This window comes from Candoia aspera, chromosome 15 (assembly GCF_035149785.1).
Source record: "Candoia aspera isolate rCanAsp1 chromosome 15, rCanAsp1.hap2, whole genome shotgun sequence".
NCBI lineage: Eukaryota > Metazoa > Chordata > Lepidosauria > Squamata > Boidae > Candoia > Candoia aspera.
The window spans coordinates 13,430,976-13,445,130 of NC_086167.1; the positions used below are offsets into that span (position 1 = coordinate 13,430,976).

Consider the following 14,155-nt stretch of genomic DNA (forward strand, 5'->3'; position numbering starts at 1 on the left):
CCCAAAGGAACCAACAGCGAGAATCTATTTGGCTCATATTACTTTTTCATATACAAAGAATCTTTCTTTTTTTAGGAATGCTGGTTAATATTATTATAGCTGTTGATTTGATGTTTTGATTTGGGGAAGAGATGTAAAACAATGCTGTTTCAGGGAAGAACCATTAGCAGAATCTTTTCTTTGGGCTAAGGCCTCTTTTGAGATGGACTTTGCAAACCTGAAGCTTTCTAGAAGTCTTGGACCACGCTCCCATCCTCTCCTAGAAGAGGATGGGAGTTAGAGTCTCAACACATCTAAAAGGTGCCAGCCTGGGGTAAACGAATGTAGAGATTCAATCAGCTTAAACAAGGTCAACCTTTGATTGGTCTCATAGATGCTGTTAGCCTAGCAGGTAAATAGCACATCTATTTCTGAATACAAGATGTTAAGGACAACCAAGGAGAAGAGATTTACCAATCAAAGCAAATATTTGTAGCTCAGGGTTGAACTGTGGAGTCCTTGGTGCTCTCTGAGCCTGGTTGATTTCTTGCAGACATTTCATTGCCAGACTAGGCAACATCTTCAGCCCAAGAAGAAAAAACAGGAGTTATTTACAACATGCAGTGCAAAGACTGTAACAGCCACTATGTAGGACAGACAGGCAGAAGACTAGCAGAGCGCATCCACGGACACCAACTGGCAATCAGAAGACATGATGAAAACTCCTTAATCTCACAACACATGGACAGACTCAGCCATAGTTTCAACTGGGAAACTGTGAGCATCCTAGACCAAGCCAAATCCAAAAACGCCAGAGAATTCCTGGAAGCCTGGCACTCAGACCAAGCAGCCATCAACAGACACATAGAGGTAAACAACATTTACATACCCTTCAAAAGAGACAATAGAAAAGCCAAAAGACCAGGACACTCCCTTGCCAGCAATCAACACCCAGATCTGCAAAAATCAACACTAGGATCAACACCAGATGAACCATCGAACAGCACAATACACCCTATTCAAGGAACTATTAACTCAGGCAATCAACCAAGCAGCAAACAACAGCCCAACCAAAGAACTCCCAAGGAGAGAACAACACCCCCACCAACACAAGCTGGACAAGCCACGGTATATAAACTGAGAGCAAGGCCCACTCCCTCTTTGCACTGAAGATGTTGCCTAGTCTGGCAATGAAACGTCTGCAAGAAAACAACCAGGCTCAGAGAGCACCAAGGACTCTACTGAAGAGATTTACTTTTGTGGCCTTTCCAACAATGCTGGGACAATCCCTCTCAGAAACAATATATTTAGGAGATTTTGAAGCCACCTGACTTCAAAATGACTCTAGGCAGCTTCTAAATCTACTAATAACAGTTTCTCTGTCATCCATCCTGGTGTTTAGTTGCATAACTAAATTTGAAGGAGTCCTTCAAGAATTCAGCATCATGGCAGTCATTTTGTGGAACAGTTCCATAATGAACAGGTACATCCTATCTCACAAATAGTGTTGCAATGTTTGGCTTTAATTAGCACATTAAATGCCACCGTTTCCCTTTATGAGAACTAGGTGGGTTTTCCTTTTGCTGTGAAAACGGAGTGGTTCAATTACCTTCCCGTTAATGGATAAAGCATAATTAACATTGTCTTGTGGCTAATTTTCATTTACGCTGCCATTGCTCATAAGCCCAACATCATTCTCTGGGAAAAAGTCAACTTGTCACTTTTATGAGTCCAGCTTGTACTTTAACAGCATGGAAATTAATTCAAGATACATTAACATACTTAAACTTCAAAAGACAGGGGAATTAGCTGAGGACAGGAGATCCATCTTCATGTGTCCTTTAAGGAATCATTCCAGATGGGTGGGATGGGGTGCACAGGTTAAATGAAATTATGATGGGGGTATGCGCCAGGTCACTTTTTAAGTTGCTGACTGGTGGAAGGCATTTCTTGTCATCTGAAATAAAGATGTCTTTAGACGCATCTCCAGAAGGTGAAGCACTTCAAAGACATAAATTCTCCTTCAGGTCAGGCTCAATACCCAGTAACTTAATGGACATACCTGTCTTGTTCTCTTGACAACAATATACAAGTGGCTTGACACTGTTGGCTTCTATGATGGTTTTTATTTCTTGGTATAGCTCACAGCTCTGGAATTCCTTGGTGATTTTTCCATCCAGGAACTAACCAATCCCCACCCTCCATAGCTTTCAGGACCAGAGAAGGTCACCCAGTTGCTGCCAATAGATAATAATGATGCTCTCAACTGGAAACTGGATGGTCCAGTTCTAGGCATCCTCCACATGTGTAGATAGCAACTTCCTGAATTCTTAGTGAATTCAGTTCTGACTAGACAATTCAAGGAACCGTAGCCAACACAGTTGGAAGGTACCCTGATGGGAAAGGCTGATCCAGTCGATACTACTTCATTGACTTGGTGAGGTGTATGGGTCACTTAGTTAGCAGTGGACAGGGTTCCACAAAAGTTTGTGTCAGGAAGCTTACGTACTTGCCAAGTGGATTGTCCTAAGGTGGGGAACTAGTTGGGAGCACCTGACAAATTTCAGGATTGAGCTTCAGTGGCTTGGTTGTAGCAGAGACAGTTCAACACGTTAGCTTATCTATTGATGATAGATTCCTATTCAGATAGGAATTAGCTTTCCTCTTTGTCAGTCTCACTGAGGTGAGAGATCCAGGGTTCTCTACAGCAAGGCCAAATTCTCCTAGAAATGGCAGGCTGTTGCTAGGGTAACACAAGCAGCTCTCTGAACCTACCTGGGTTCTGTCTTGCAGCAGAAGCTTTGATCAGAGGCATTCAGGCTATCTCAGAAACTCCCTTTCCACATCAGCCTGGCTGTGCTGAAACACCAGCCAAGTGCAGAGGACTCTGATGCCCAGTTAAGACACAATGTGCTCTTTATCATGGCCTGGTCACCACAACTCTGGGCACTAAAAAATACCTTACAGACCCAAGAGACTTGTCCTAAAAATGGAAGGAGAAGTGTTTTCTGGGGGATTTCCCCCACCACCACCACCACCACCATTTTGATTCTTCTGAGGATCCCTGATAGTCTGGATGAACTTTTCCACATTTTTAGGAAAGGATCCCGGATAGGCTAGAATTTACTTTCCCCCTCTTTTCAGAGCATCTCAGAAAGATTGCTATAGACTAGGAAGCTACTAATTTCCTTTGGTTCTTTTGGTGTTCCTCTGGCTTCTGTCCTGTGTTACATTCTTGATGAATTCTGGATTGATTGGTGGCATTTCTCCAAGTAATTCATGAAAATGGATTATATACAACTGCACCGTTCCATTCATGCTAAAGCACATATGGAGAAAACACTGAAATGAGATTTGTTTTGATATATTATTACAATAAAAAGCAAGCGGAATAGTTCCTTTATCTATGTTATGTCAACCACCAGTGGTAATCCTGGAAGTATGTTTTTTCCCCATCCTCTCTCTCTCCTTGAGAAGTCCCCTGGAAGCAATGTTTTATCCTTGTGCCATCCCAAAAAGGTATCTATTGATAACAACCCCAAAAGCCTGTCATCAAGAGTGTTTTGTGCCTTCCCCACTGAATCTCCTTTGAAAACTTCCCAGTTTTTTTCTGCTCCGAGAGATGGTGAAATTAAGAGAAAAAAAAACAGTTCAGCCCAAGTAGATCTAACGAGTCTGACTATACTTAACAATTTATTTGGGTCGCTGACAAGAACAGAGCCAGTTGTGCTCCAACACACTGGAATTTTTTATAGGCTTAAAGGTTCCTGCATAAATAAAGCCTGAAGCGGGGAAAGTAAGGAATTTTTAGCCTTGTTGTGTTTTGATCCTAACATAAAAAGACACTCAGCTCAGGAACCAAGCCTGGTCAGTCTACCTTTAAAAACTTTTTTTAAAACAAGAAAAAGACAAAAGGCAAAAAAGAAAATGTATGTGTAGCTTCAACCCTGATCTCCGTAGGATTTTTCAGCCTACCTAATCATTATTGCTGTCACATCAGCTTGTTTGGGGGGACGGCAGGAAGCATGTCCTGTGGAGATCAATTGTTAGCACAGAGAATGCTCTATGTTCTTTTAGGAAGATGCTCAGAGATGCCCACAAAGAAATAAATAATGATACATAACTGACTGTTTCAGCTGCTTGGCCATTTGATGTTCTCCACAGTTCCTTCTTTGGGAGATATTAGCTTCAAGCTTCTTAAAATAGACTCCTTCCTCCTAGGCTACCAATCGAGCCCACTGTAAGTTGGGATCACTTTGACGGATGAAGACACAGTGGTGCATTTCAAAGAGATGAATGGCATTTGGGGCATCTAAAGCTGTTGGCATCAAGAAAGGCAATGGGAAGCCATGAAGAAGGGAAGGATGGTGCAGAACTGGAAAGACGCAGTGTCTGATTCTAGGGCAAAAAGGAGAAGATATGGGGTGGGGGTCCCATCAGAGATTTAATTCTCCACCATAAATGATGACGTGATTGAGGACCTCCATGTGCTTTCTCTGTTCCACTGCACTACCAGGGAAGGATCAAGCAGACACCATATAGCATAGGCTTGGGCTGAATGCTGATTTAGCATGCTGGCTGGGGAATTCTGGGAGTTGAAGTCCACACCTATTAAAGCTGCCAAGGTTGAGAAACACTGACCTAGAAAGTGCAATGAGGGGTGTTCTGAGCACTACACTGGGGAAACCAAACAGCCGTTACACAAGAGGATGGCCCAGCACAGGAGGAGCAACACCGCAGGACCAGGATCAGCAGTTTACCTTCATCTAAAAGAAGAAGGACGCTCATTTGAGGACAACAATGTTCACACTTTGGACAGAGAAGATAGGTGGTCTGAGAGAGGGGTTAAGGAATCCATTCACGCCAAAGTGGAAAATCCTTCCCTCGATAGAGGCGGAGGCCCCAGACACAACCTGTCCCCCATTTTTCATGCTGCTCTTTCATCGGTCCCCAGGAAGATCGAGACCACCAGGAAGGCCACTCTTAATGATCCACTGGGGGATGAACAAAGGATCTAGGAGTAAGGCATCCCAAAGGCAATCCACACCTCCACGGCCCAGTTAACAGCCATTCAGGTGGAGGGACAATGCAGCCACCTGGAAGACATATATGGGGTCCCCTCACCGACCTTTGCCCAGACTTGGACAAGCAGTGAAATGTTTCTACCAAAAAGAAAGAAATCCAGTTGCCAAGACTCAACCTACAGACTTTGGAAGATGTGATGTGGAAACCTCTTTCGATATAGGCACCTCTTATATAGGTATACTTATATAGGTATAAGCAGGAAGGCTAATGACCTCGGGAAGCTAGGGTGATGAGTTGGTGAAGATGTTGGGCTGGCACCAAGGAGACCCAGGTTTTCCTTCTTCCTCAGCTGTGGAAGTTCACAAGGTGACTTTGGGCCAGTCTCTCGGCGCAGCCTAGATCTCAGGGTGGTTGTTATGTGGAAAAAGAGGAGGGAGTGCTCATACACTGCCTTTTGCTCCTGGAGGAAAGGTGGGCTAGAAATCAAATAGACCAACAAGCCGTACCGTGAGCTTGATGGCGTTTTCCCCAAAGCTTGTTGATTGTTACATGGAGGTGTGGATTGCCATGGAGTTGTGGATTGCCATGGAGGTGTGGCACAATCAACAAGCCATTCAGATGGAGGGACAATGCAGCCACCCTGGAAGACATATATATAGGGTTCCCTCACCAACCTTTGCCCAGACTGAAGAAGCTGCTTGGACTAGCAGCAAAGCATTTCTACCAAAAAGAAAGCAATCCAGTTGCCATGACTCAACCTACAGACACTGATCGAGAAAGAAGTCCCTGTCCATCCATCCAAACATCCAAACATCCATCTAAACATCCTGCTGTGGCTTGTGTCTTCATGCACATCCTTTCTAAAGGATTTAAGAGGACTTAAAGATTTTTTTACATGTTATTTTATTTGAGAAAAGCAGTAAAAAAGAGGATTTAAGAGGATAAAAATATTTTGGTGGGGTAGCTACAAGAGACGTTTCTTGGGCCACTTTCTATTTCTCTTGAGTTCTACATATGGTCAGTAGTGGTACTGCAGCTTCCTTAACCTTTTTTTCTGGGGAGGGTTGAATGCCAGAGGGGGGGGGGGGCGATGATGGTGCAAACTGTATGGGGCTAGGATTTCGAAGCATTTATTTCCCAGGGTTATAGCTAGAGTTTTGCAGGGGTGAGGTGGGGGTGGGGGTGGGGGTGAGATTAACCTTACATTGCATCTGTCTTAGGGCTCACTCTAGACTTCTTTATTTTATTTATTTATTTATATTTCAAATTTCTGTCATCGTCCATCTCCCCCAAAGGGGGACTCTGGGGGGTTTCCAACACAATAAACAACTTAAAACCATAAAACTTAGATTACAATATAGACTATCATTATAAATAGATAAATATAAGATCCATTGTGGTGAAAAGCTCTCATGCAATGGGGAGGCACTACAGCGCCCACCACCCCAGGACGAGCTTTTGCCCTTCCCATCCCAAGCAAGGCAGCAGAACCAGGTTTTTGAATTCTTCCAGAAGTCTGGGAGCGAAGGCGCCCACCTCACCTCCAGGGGCAAGATATTCCAAAGGGCGGGTGCCACTGCAGAGAAGGCCTGCCTCCTGGACCCCGCTAGATGGAACTGCCTAGGGCTTCCCATCTAAAAATGGCTGGAAAGCTTGCCACCAAGTTCTGCATCTATGGTCAAAAGTGATTTGAGGGGTAACAGAAAGGAAGTTTGGGGCCATGAGACCTCAACCCTTCCAGCCTTCCTTCTTTTGCATGTTCAGATCAATTTTTTCTCAACCTTTCCTTGTGCCCTGATGGACAGCAGCTGCACCCATCATTCTCAGCCCCCATGACATCCGCAAAGCTGTGGGGCCACACTGTGGGGCCACGCTGACCATCAGCGAATCACCTTGGCATCTAAGGAAGGTAGAAAGTAAGAAACCAAGTCCCTAGAAAGGCATTGCATTGCACATTGCAATTTGTCCAAACGGTGGACCAGTTTTGGTGCTGTTGAGTCTCTGCAGCTGGGGAGGGAGGTAAATTGTTTCCCGACGACGGGCTTTTGTGACCATCGGCCCGCCCCGCTGTCCCTTCTCCATCAGACGCACATTCATCCGAGCAGTAATGGATTACATTTGATACAATGAGGCGTGATTTACCCAGGGTATTTAGCCAAATGAAAGAACAATGCCTCACTTTTGGAACCTGTCAGGATAATACTTTTGTGCGCACCGCACCAGGCATATAAACAATGTCTCATTACCTCCCCAGCGGAATGGTGGGGAGGGAGGGGGGAGAAAGAAAAGTCAGCTGCCAGTTCAAGGAACTAAATCACAGAGGCAACTATTGTTTCAGGGCACTGCCCAGACAATAAGCAGATGATAATTATTTTAAGCCATTGGTGCCGATAGGTTGCAATTTATTGCTGCCTCTCGCTTTCCTGATCTGGTGCTGAAAGAGCCTTGAAGAACAGCCGGCTCTCTGAGCAGCATTGTGTGCCCAACGCTGATAAATGTTTCGAACCCCAGCGCGACTTTATCTCAGCACCAGATTGGGGTGGCTTGAGAGGATTTAGAGCAGTGGTTAAGTTCCCCCAGATGGCAAATCTTCATCCTATTGACAAGACAGAGCGTAAATCGCCCGCCCGTTTTGGAGAAGCTCAATCCAGTGAGTGCTCTTCTGCTCCTCCCCTTATCTTTCCTGTCTAACCAGTTGGCTGCGGAGCGCCCTTCCAGTCTCTCTGAAACCACAGAAGGAAAGCCACCTCATTGAACACACACACACACACACACACACATGGCAGGTCGCAGGTTGGGGACTAACGCCTCTGTGAAGGCAAATGGAGAAAGTGCCGGATTGTCGTAAGAGCGAAGTATGAGGAAATGGGAGCTTTCCATCATGAGGACCTGAAATGAGCAGTTGTGCTTTTCAGTCACTGGTAGATTTGCAAATGACTACATGGCTAATGTTGTCTCCTCCTCAAGATCCAGATAGCCCCCATTGTTTAGAACAGTGTTTCTCAACCTGAGCAACATTAAGATGTCTGGACTTCCAGAATTCTGGGAGTTGAAGTCCAGAGTTGAAGTCCAGGGAGTTGAAGTCCAGACATCTTAAAGTTGCCCAGGTTGAGAAACACTGGTTTAGAAGAACCAGGAAGATCTGCCTCTTCCCCTAGGTTTTCGGTGAAGGAGAGGGAGACCCCTCGCTTCATCACGCCTGCCATCTTTTACTGATTTGTTTGTAATGTGTTTGATGGTTGTAAGCCATCCAGAGTCATTGAGAGTTGGGTGGCATACAAGTCTAATAAATTATCATCATCATCACCATCACCATCACCATCACCAGCTGTCATGATAGTACACTAGAGTAGGCAGTTTTTTGACTGGGAACTCACAGTTTGAGATAGAGTGCATTTTCCTTTGGAAACCAACACTAGGTTAAGGAACCTAGATGTTCTCTCTCAGCTGAGGTTTTAATCTCATTTGGGAGATCTTCAGTGTCCTTCCTCCTCTGTTGCACCAAACGTACCACTACTCTAAAGGAGAGCAGATCTTCTGGAATCACATGATGGAAGTGGCCAGCAGAGTTCCATCTGGCACTGTCACGGGATCACCATGCCACCATTTCTTGGCCTAACATTTCACCAGCAAAGCTGACACTGGTTCAGTGGAGCTCTGATTATTCATCTCTGGCTTGCCTAATCCCTCTAGTGTGTATGCGACTCCATTGAGTTCTCAAGCAGACCAAAAACAGCCCTATTATCTGAACACTGGCCTCGCCATCTGCCAGCCACTTGGCCTTATATAAAAATTCTATCTCATTCTCCTACACAATGCACCACAACCGATGAAGTGATTTGTTTAAATATTTGCAGGCTGGTACCTGTTGATTGCAGTTTCTGATGTCCTTGATGAAGTGGTGTGTTTGTTTTGCTTTTTTCTTTGGGCATTGTATGTTGATAGAAAATTGCTTGGCCATTCAAGGCTAAGAGGGAAAAACAGTTGTTTTTTTTTCTTTTTTTCTTTTTCTTTTTTTTAACGAGGGTCGAGAGGGAAGAGCCAAACATCTTTGCATTTAAGGAAACTGTGCATCTGTAAAATGCTAAACCACAATAGCATTGTGCCTTTTTCCTACACGGAATTTTTTCTCTGCAAACATTGACTAGATGACTTAAGGTTGCCTGGCTGTTTGCAAAATGATTTAAAATTAGGATTTAAAAAAAAAATGTGCAGCAATGCTGAAAATGAATGTATGGTGCATATGAAAGCTATTGTGAGGGGGTTCCAAGATGGGTGGATTGGGGAATTGTGGCTTTTCCTTCCGAGCCTGGGCAGAAGCTGAGTTTATTAAATAGCACATCACCTTTTGCTTCAGTATTTCAAAAAGGCGTTTATCATGAAGAGTTTGTTTCATTTGGTACCCATCAGCTCTTACAGTGAAAGGGGCTGTATCACAAGAAAACCCTCTGGATTCAATAAGCCCAGAAAATATAATCATAACGTTGGCTTCAGAACTGCGACACGTGGTTTTATCGTCTGTTTTCTGATCCTTGGTATCTTCCCATGATGTCTATAGTATCAGTGTCAATATAGACAGGAGTAGACAAAGCATGACAAGAGGATGAGCATTTGATTCAAAGGCTCTGTTCAAAAACTTAGTTTCATTAATTGCATCCCACTTAATCATCCAACTGGTTCAATGCACTGAATCTGTCATGAGTAAGGATGGCGAGCAGGGGGCTCCCATCCAGACTGTCAAGCGCATGCGTAGCACTGAGGAACTGTTCAGCCATTCAAAGAGACACAGATCGGGACCGCCTTAACCCTTGGGGGTTATATGTCTGGGTTTTCCCCACGCTTCTTCAGTTTGTTAGGATTCCTGTTAAGTACTAGCAATAAATATTAGAGACCAGTTCCTTGTCTCAGTGTGTTTCCTGGTTGTTAGGACAGAATCTAACTGGGTGTCTCTGGGTCAGCCAGGAAAGTCTAGTCCTTTGATGGATTCTTGCACAATCTGCCGAATCGGTTTGGATGCCCAGGTTGATCTGAGTCACCAAGCCGAACCATTTTTATGAATGGAATTTGAAATCCAAACCAATTCAGATTTTGAGCTGAATCAAGACTCACCCACATGCCCTCTGCCTGTGTCAATATACTCTGAAGCACAGAGGTTCACTCCTGCATGTGAGAACGCCTGTGAGATTTTGACAAAACTCCAACAAAACTCTCTAAAACACACATGCCTCACACTTGACCCAACGGTGTGGTTCGTCATTGATTCTTTGTCAGTTGTACATCCAAGAGAGCAATGTGAGAAGGGAAGGGTTGGGAAAACCCAGCAAAGCTAAAAGAACTGCAACCTTTGGTGAGCTGTATGTGGCTAGTGTGAAAAAAACGTGAAAGGTTGAATGATGGAAAGTTTGTGGGGGGTGGTAAACTTAAAGTGGGCAGTGATTTGTTCTCTGCCGGCCTGGTCTATACAGAAGCCGCTTTAGTTCCAGCTGGGCTGATTCAGGTTGAATGTTCAGAAGAAACATTTTAATGGTGAGGAGATTTTGGCCACGGAGATAATTACTTAATGTTTTTGTTGCACGACGTCAAGCCAAGCCTCTGCTCGGCCTCTGGATTTCATGCACTGAACAAGGGGGCTGGCTCAATGGCTGTCAAGCCCTCACTCCAAGATTATGATTCTTTGAACGTGGCTGCAAAAATAAGACCCCGTCGGGCGCTGTTTGCTTATGTACAGCCCCAGACCAGTAAAACAAAAATGCAGTATCTAAAAGTACGAGGAAGTCAAAACCGGAAGCTGATTAGTAGCGAAGCGGGGGTACCAACGGATGTTTGCAAGCCTTGGCTGTTGCTACGAATTTGCCAACCTTTCTGGAGGCTGCTGATGTTTGGATTTGTAGAAGGACGTCAGTAACCTCTTGATCGGAGAAACAACTAAGGATTCTGACAACTGGGTTTATGAGTGCCAGGTGTCATGAGGGGTACCTTTGAAGCCCCTGTAATTTCTAAGTCTGAAATCCTATGAGAAGTGTGGCTGAGAAGGACCTGGAATCTTGCAGTTAGTATCAAATTCCTTGTATGTCTAATCATACTTGGCCAATAAAGTATTCTATTCTATTCTATTCTATTCTATTCTATTCTATTCTATTCTATTCTATTCTATTCTATTAGTATGTGTATTTTGGGTGCAAAAATTTACTAATGACTATTATGATGTTCATTTTATCACTGTATAAGATCAGCTGTTGTAGACAAAGAGAAGAGAGGACCATAACCATATGCATATTCTCCTCCTTGTGGGCTTACAAGTAGTCCTCACTTAACAACCATTCGTTTAGTGATGGTTCGGACTTATGACAGTGCTGAAAAAACTGACTCACAACTGGTCCTCACGCTTATGACCGTCACGGTGTCCCCGCAGTTACATAATTATGATTTGGGTGCTTGGCAACCAGTTTGCATTTATGACCGTCGCAGCATCCCATGGTCACGTGATCACTGCTTTTTACCTTCCTGGCTGGCTTCTGGCAAGCAAAATCAATGGGGAACCATGTGTTCTGCTTAACAACCATGTGGTTCACTTAATGCCCAAAGTGGCTTGCCTAACAATCACCGCAAAAAAGGTTGTAAAATCAGGTCAGATTTGCTTAATGACCACTTCGCTTAGCAACCAACATGGTGGTCCCAATGGTGGTCATTAAGTGAGGACTTCCTGCATTAGAAATATCAAGTAGAAAACAGGATGACAATCTCGTTTGAACTTCAGCTGATCCAAGAATTCTTAGGTTCTCATGCAATTTGTTCCCTTACATTTAAACTCCTGGTTTTTTAACTGTCAAATAAACTTGTCTTATCTTCTCAAGACTGGAGCCACAGTGCTAATTTATCAGCCTGACTGCTACACAAGGAAATGCCTAAGAGCAGTCAATATAGCTGATGGATGCAAGCTGACTGTTGCAAGCCCTGGATTTAATATCGCAGCCTGTCACAAAACATAGTTTATTGTAGAGGTCTTATAAAAACTCTGGTGGTAAAAGGTCTCTCTCTTACAAACCCGCCCATTGTGTGTTAAATGAAGAAAGGTGGTCTGTGCATCTTCCAAAATTTGAAAATGGAAACCACTAATTCAGAAGATTTTAAAGACAACCAGAGACTTTTCTTTTGGAATTGAAACCAGAGACTTTTCTTTTGGAACTAAAGGATAAACAGCAGGAAAAAGTAACGGAACTTTGTTTTTATATATGGTAACTGCAGCGGGATTATTATTTGCTCAAAAGAGGAAAGGTTCAGCATGACCCACCACTGAGGAATGGTTGGTGAAGATGACGGAGCCGGCAGAGATGGCTAAGTTGACTTCTTTGATCAGAGAGAAGACAACTTCTGCATTTGCTGGTGACTGGAGACCCCTTACGGACTTCTTGCTTTAAAAAAATGAACTTTTGATTTGTGGTTTTGATGGTTAGAAAATAGCAGATAATAGAAAAAAGAGAGCTTTTTTTGGTAACTACAGAGTAAGAGATAATTTTGTAATCATACTTGTATTTGCTGCAAAGGAAATCGGAAGCTTCTTTCTTTTTATCTTTCCTTTTTTCAACTTTGTCCTTTCTTTTCTTTCTTTTCTTTCTCTTTTTTCCTTTCTTTTCTTTCTTTACTTTGAATTATTTTTTTGTTAGTTTTTAATCTTCTTTTTAAAACGTTTAAAATGTATGTATGTCTGTATGTAAATGGAAACCGATTGTATGGAATTTCCAGGGCAAGGCATAAAACATACAATAGACATTACAGTTAGTCCTCACTTAATGGCCACACTGAGACTGGAATTTTGGTTGCTAAGTGAAGCAGTCATTAACTGAATCCGACCTGATTTTATGACCTTTTTTGTGGCGGTTATCAAGCGAATCACTGCAGGCATTAAGCGAATCAAGTGGTTGTTGAGCAAATCACGGAGTTTCCCACTGATTTTGCTTGCCTAAGCCATCTGGTCAAAAATGTTGATCACATGATCACAGGATGCTGCAATGGTCATAAAGGCAAACCAGTTGCCAAGCGCCCAAATTGTGATCACATGACTGCGGGGATGCTGCAATGGTCATAAGTGTGAGGGCCGGTCGTAAATTGGTTTTCCAAGCACCGTCGTAAGTCTGAACCATTAGTAACTGAATGGTAGTTAAGTGAGGACTACCTGTAACCAGAGTTTTCCATACTGAGTCCAAATTCAGGCATACGAGCAGGGAAGTGTGTTTAGTGTCCGTAATGAATTTTACAAATGGACAACCCTACGTGGGAGTGAGAGGGGGCTTGAACTTCGTGATCTGACGTCCACCCACATCGTCTGAAACAAGAGGCCTCAGCGAAACATCCAAGAAAAAAATTGTCACACCGAATACATTGTCACCATCTCATCTAGATTAAAAACAGACATTTTAGTGGCAGGGCCGGACTTTGAGCAAATTAACCATCTCAACAGAAAATGACTTGGAAGGGGGAAAATGCAAATGGACCATGGATGCTTATTGTTATTTTCCTTGTGGCTATTCTTTTCTTCCTCCTGAAAACAACACATCCTTCCAAGATGCTGTTCAGCAGCTGAAACGAACGCATCTCATACAGGCAAGTCCCTTTTTCCCCTTTTCGTTATGTTCAGAATTGAATTGATTTTAAAAAATGGCAAACTATACCTTGGTGCATAATTTTCAGGGCTGAGAATTGAGTTCGTTTCTCTCCGCGCAGCCTAACTGGTAGCTGTGACACATGGTTAAATTGGGATGGGGCTCAATGTTGGAAGGGCAATGCTAATGATTGTCATCAACGAATCAGCTTATTTTATATTTTGGTCACGTTTTTGGCTTGGGCCTGCCTCAATAACTGCTTGAAAAGAGCATCATCATTGTGGGGAGGCAGGAGAGCCAATGACAATAAACGATGACAGCCCAGCATTGGCATCAGGTAAAACCTTGTGTGTAATTCCATCCATTCATCAGATTATGGAAATTGCGTGTCCTGAAGACATAATCTGATATTGAGATGAGATTTATTTTCTTGAGTGCATTGAGCTGACATTAACATAAGTTCTGGGGGTAAATCGTTCCAGCGGGATTAGACATTAAACAATTGTTGCAGAACACCACACTGTACTTGGCACAGTTCCGCAGCTGCTGTT

General features: G+C 43.5%; 1 protein-coding gene across 1 annotated transcript in view; it reads left to right on the plus strand.

Moving 5' to 3' along the window:
• The window catches only part of LOC134505745 (transmembrane protein 132D-like), a 76,141-nt gene that overhangs the window by 18,745 nt on the left and 43,241 nt on the right, over nucleotides 1-14,155 (plus strand). The gene's annotated exons all lie outside the window — the stretch shown is intronic.